The following is a 5,756-nucleotide window of genomic DNA, read 5'->3' as shown; positions in this document are numbered from 1 at the left end:
ACAGTGAAATAACAGTCTGGGGCTATTTTTCATGGTTCGGGCTAGGCCCCATAGATCCAGTGAAGGGAAATCTTAATGCTACAGCATACAATGACATTCTAGATGATTCTGTGCTTCCAACTTTGTGGCAACAGTTTGGGGAAAGCTCTTTCCTGTTTCAGCATGACAATGCCGCACGTGGACAAAGCGAGGTCCATACAGAAATGGTTTATCAAGATCGGTGTGGAAGAACTTGACTGGCCTGCACAGAGCCCTGACTTCAACTCCATCGAACACTTTGGGGATAAATTGGAACGCCGACTGCAAGCCAGGCCTAAATTGATGGAGGAAAAGAGGTGGAATTGGGGATGTCTGGGAGGAGGTGGGAATTACCTGATGAGCAACTCCCCGATTCCTCGCATGCACTTCCTTGTCTCCTTCTTAAAAAACATTGGATGAGAAGGTCAGAGGAGAAGGACCTCTGACTTTCTTATGAAATAGGTTATGAGAAGGAGGCGAGAAGAGAGGATACGAGGAATCAAGGAAATGCAATGGAGATTCTCCCAGTGATTCAACAACATCCCAGTTCAACAGCAGTTTCACACTTCCCACGTCTCAATGAAGTACTGTCGCCACCTGGTGGGTAGTAGAGGTTATTAGCAAAGTGTTTTAATTTACATTTACATTTAAGTCATTTAGCAGACGCTCTTATCCAGAGCGACTTACAAATTGGTGCATTCACCTTATGACATCCAGTGGAACAGTTTTAATATTGGTCAAATCAAATTTATCATTCATAATTATTCACAAATACTAATGACTAAAAACTACACAAAAACAGAGACACAACAGTACAAAAACACACCCAACAAATTCCTCAGATGAATTCACTTGAACCATATAACTGATCGTGTTGATGAGAAGGTAGAACAGGGCCTATTTGCATGTATAATACACCTCAATCTAAGCTCTGATACAGACAGGGTGGCAGATACGCAGTGTATTATCTTATCTCTCACCAGACCCACACACTTCCCTCTGCTCACTGGTAAACTACTGCTACACACATACACAACCTATACATACCGGTAGAATACACACTGGTTATATACACACACACACACACACACACACAGCTAACTACATAACCAACTTCAGCCTAATCACAGAACAACACGTATTGACACACCGTCTCCTACTGCCAGTGCCACATGCACTATAAAACTATCTTGTTGTTTTGACAGGATTATACAATCAAACTAACAGTAAAGTACCGTATTAATTATTTACAGTAAATTGCCATAAATGACAACACTCTCTGGGTGATTTTAGGCACTTAGGTTTAACAGTACATTACTGTAACCACACAGCACTGTGGGATTGGCAACAGGCAACTTTTTCAATTCTGAGTGATAGGTTTGAGAGACATCAAGGTCCGAAGTGAACCAACCAAATAAGGTGTGTACAACATTTACATGATTTAGAAAATTTTATAATAGTACACATAATAGTACACTGTAATGGAAACTGATTGATATGGTAAATTTGTACAACAGTAAAAAGCATTATGTGAAGCATTATACTGCAGCATACAGTACATTATGGTGCATTGTGGGGAAATGTTGTAGGCAGGGAAATAATTGCTGTTTCTGGCTCATTAACATATTTTGAGGCATGCCTTGTAAGAGGCTACATTTGTGCCACCCGTTAGAGTGCTGTACAAATTCAACTGATATGTGGTAGTAGTACCCCATCAATTAAATGTGTATAGCGGACAGATTGGAGTGGCAGCAAGTCGTACACCTTGCTGAGTATTTGCCATGTCCTTTGGTCTGTTTTGCCCTGTGGTCATTGGGAGAATCTCAATTGCATACTCTTTCCCTCCCCTCTGACTTTCTCCTCCAATGGGTTTTTAGAATGAGGTGAAGAGGCTTGGAGTATGCAATTGGTTTTTATAGCACCTGCCCTTCTAGGCCTTAATGAAGGCTTCCAAACTGGCATTCAATTGATATTCTGTAATATGCAAACCCATTAGCTAGCAGCCAACCTGATTGCACCAATCCCATGCAATTAAAGTAAAATACACACCCGATCTCCCCTCAATTAATTTAATTCAGTCAATGGTTACAATTACTGGAATAAGATTACAGTAATGCACTATACTGTCGTTTTAGAGTAACTTTACAAGCTGCCAGTTGCCTGTATATTAGTATTGGATACTGTAAAATACAGTAAATCACAATTAGATATAATTCACCACCTATCACACTTTTTCAAACCACATTGCATGAAGTTGCCCCTGCGTTTAACTGAGAAGACACCAGAACTCTGACTGTGAGCGCTGCATTTTTCTCCGATGCTCCAATTTAAAGTTCCCCAAATAAACATACCCTCGTAAAACTGACCATCCTACCGATCCTCGACTTCGGCGATGTCATTTACAAAACAGCCTCCAACACTCTACTCAGCAAATTGGATGCAGTCTATCACAGTGTCATCCGTTTTGTCACCAAAGCCCCATATACTACCCACCACTGCGACCTGTATGCTCTCGTTGGCTGGCCCTCACTACATATCCGTCGCCAAAGCCACTGGCTCCAGGTCATCTATAATTCTTTGCTAGGTAAAGCCCCTCCTTATCTCAGCTAACTGGTCACCATATCAGCACCCACCCGCAGCACGCGCTCCAGCAGATATATTTCACTGGTCACCCCCAAAGCCAATCCTTTGGCCACCTTTCCTTCCAGTTCTCTGCTGCCAATGACTGGAACGAACTGCAACAATCACTGAAGCTGGAGACTCATATCTCCCTCACTAGCTTTAAGCACTAGCTGTCAGAGCAGCTCACCACTGCACCTGTACATAGCCAATCTGTTTTTCTATTTTATTATTGATCGTATGTTTGATTATTCCACGTGTAACTCTGTTGTTGTTCGTGTTGCACAGCTTTATCTTGGCCAGGTCGCAGTTGTAAATGATAACTTGTTCTCAACTAGCCTACCTGGTTAAATAAAAGTGAGATTAAAACTATGAAAATACAGGTCAACATGAGATTACCTACAACATTTTTATTATTAACACGTGAAGGAAGCCCAGCCGTGAAGCCGGGCATCAAAAAATTAGTTGATACTCATAATGTTCCTCTCCACGGAAATCTTTAGTAAAAGGCGAAAGATTTATGCGATCTGAAGAGAAACCAGAGTGTACTACAGCTTCATGAAAAAACATTCACAGCCTTTTCTCGGCCTTACTATTCAGGGTCATGGTAAATATTATTATTATTTAATCAAAGCTCTATACCGTCGACGGAACACAGAGATATTACAGTCCACCAATGCAAATGAAAAGAGACGTTTGGTAAGTGTCATACTTTGCCACTTCATTATTTCTTCACGCAAACGAAATGCACGCTGGGCATTACTAAAATAATTTCCTGGTTTGTCCCCTTCATTTGTTAATCTCATCAACGGCTGTAACTACATTGGCGTAACAGTTAAACTACAATCAAAAATCTACTATCAAACTCGGAAACGATGTTCAATTTGTAAATTTTGACGGGACGAAATTCAACGCTCCTACATGGAGCATGCGCAGTTGAGACCCTGCAAGCAACATCTTCACAAATCAGGCGTGAGAAGCAGGAAGGGGTGTCAGCATGTTAACGGTTGTGCTTTACAATTGCGTGTAATCACTCTGCAACAATGTATACATTTAGAAGACCAAACATAACTCCATGATGAACGTTTGTGTAAAATGGTCTAACAACGTGTCTTAACAGGTGTTTGACCAGTAGACTGCTCTACTACAGGTAATAGCCTATTGCCCTGAAAAACACACAGCGAAGTATAGTATAAAGTCCACTAGCCTTACAGAGAAGTCTACCCAAATTACCTAAACATTCCAAGGCAAGACCGATTGCTGTATGTCGACGACGATGTACATGAACAAATTTCCTCGGTTTCTCCCCACAAACAAATTGCTACCTATAATATCACTAAAGCGAGTTAACAATGTATTTTTATATAGCCTCCACATTGACTCTGTACCGGTACCCCCTGTATATAGCCTCCACATTGACTCTGTACTGGTACCCTCTGTATATAGCCTCCACATTGACTCTGTACCGGTACCCCCTGTATATAGCCTCCACATTGACTCTGTACTGGTACCCCCTGTATATAGCCTCCACATTGACTCTGTAACTGGTACCCTCTGTATATAGCCTCCACATTGACTCTGTACCGGTACCCCCTGTATATAGCCTCCACATTGACTCTGTACTGGTACCCCCTGTATATAGCCTCCACATTGACTCTGTACCGGTAACCCTGTATATAGCCTCCACATTGACTCAGTACCGGTACCCCCTGTATATAGCCTCCACATTGACTCTGTACCGGTACCCCCTGTATATAGCCTCCACATTGACTCTGTACCGGTACCGCCTGTATATAGCCTCCACATTGACTCCGTACCGGTACCCCCTGTATATAGCCTCCACATTGACTCTGTACTGGTACCCCCTTTATATAGCCTCCACATTGACTCAGTACCGGTACCGCCTGTATATAGCCTCCACATTGACTCTGTACTGGTACCCCCTGTATATAGCCTCCACATTGACTCTGTACTGGTACCCCCTGTATATAGCCTCCACATTGACTCTGTACTGGTACCCCCTGTATATAGCCTCCACATTGACTCTGTACCGGTACCCCCTGTATATAGCCTCCACATTGACTCTGTACTGGTACCCCCTGTATATAGCCTCCACATTGACTCAGTACCGGTACCCCCAGGTACCCCCAGAGGAAAGGAAGGAGAGAGCAGGGACCATGAGGTGGAAGACGGTGTCCCCTCTCTCTGGTCAGTCTCACTGGAGAAAAGGAAGGAGAGAGCAGGTGGAAGACGGTGTCCCCTCTCTCTGGTCAGTCTCACCGGAGGACAGGAAGGAGAGAGCAGGTGGAAGACCGTGTCCCCTCTCTCTGGTCAGTCTCACCGGAGGAAAGGAAGGAGAGACCAGGGACCATGAGGTGGAAGACGGTGTCCCCTCTCTCTGGTCAGTCTCACCGGAGGAAAGGAAGGAGGGACCAGGTGGAAGACGGTGTCCCCTCTCTCTGGTCAGTCTCACCAGAGGAAAGGAAGGAGAGACCAGGGACCATGACGCGTACTCTCTGCTGCTCTCTCCCTCCCTCTGCTGAGACTAATGCCGTGTTCAAAACAACTCGGAAGTCAGAAATCTCAGACTTCCGACTTCAGTGCGTTCAAGACAACTGGGAATCCAGCCCCTCGGCCTTGCAAATGTTGACCTGATTAAAGACCTTACTCACTCATGTGGGCCTCAGAGAGCGAGATCACCCAGTCCTCTTGGCCAGCGGGGGACTTCACGTAGGGTACGGTGTTAGGTGTTATTGTAGAAGCGTGCATAAAATGCATCCAGTTCAGTCAAAATTGTGATTTTTCCTGTATTTATACAGTTGAAGTCGGAAGTTTACATACACCTCAGCCAAATACAGTTAAACTCAGTTTTCCTGACATTTAATCCCAGTAAACCCTTTCTTAGGCATGTTAGAATCACCACTTTATTTTAAGAATTTTGGCCCATTCCTCCTGACAGAGCTGGTTTGTAGCCCTCTTTGCACGCACACCTTTTTTCAGTTCTGCCCAAAATATTTCTATAGGATTGGGGTCAGGGCTTTGTGATGGCCACTCCAATAGCTTGACTTTGGTGTCCTTAAGCTATTTTGCCACAATTTTGGAAGTATGCTTGTGGTCAT

At 43.8% G+C, this 5,756-nt stretch overlaps 1 non-coding gene across 1 annotated transcript; it reads right to left on the bottom strand.

Annotated features, from left to right (window-relative positions):
• Positions 1 to 3,068: 3,068 nt before the first annotated feature.
• LOC124040515 lies at positions 3,069 to 3,184 on the bottom strand. The gene has a single exon (XR_006839748.1). It is a non-coding gene; the product is annotated as a U5 spliceosomal RNA (small nuclear RNA).
• Positions 3,185 to 5,756: the final 2,572 nt, after the last annotated feature.

The sequence above is a fragment of the Oncorhynchus gorbuscha genome, linkage group LG07, assembly GCF_021184085.1.
Source record: "Oncorhynchus gorbuscha isolate QuinsamMale2020 ecotype Even-year linkage group LG07, OgorEven_v1.0, whole genome shotgun sequence".
Taxonomy (NCBI): Eukaryota; Metazoa; Chordata; class Actinopteri; order Salmoniformes; family Salmonidae; genus Oncorhynchus; species Oncorhynchus gorbuscha.
The sequence above is the reverse complement of the archived record's forward strand: the minus strand, read 5'-3'. Positions and strand labels throughout refer to the sequence as shown.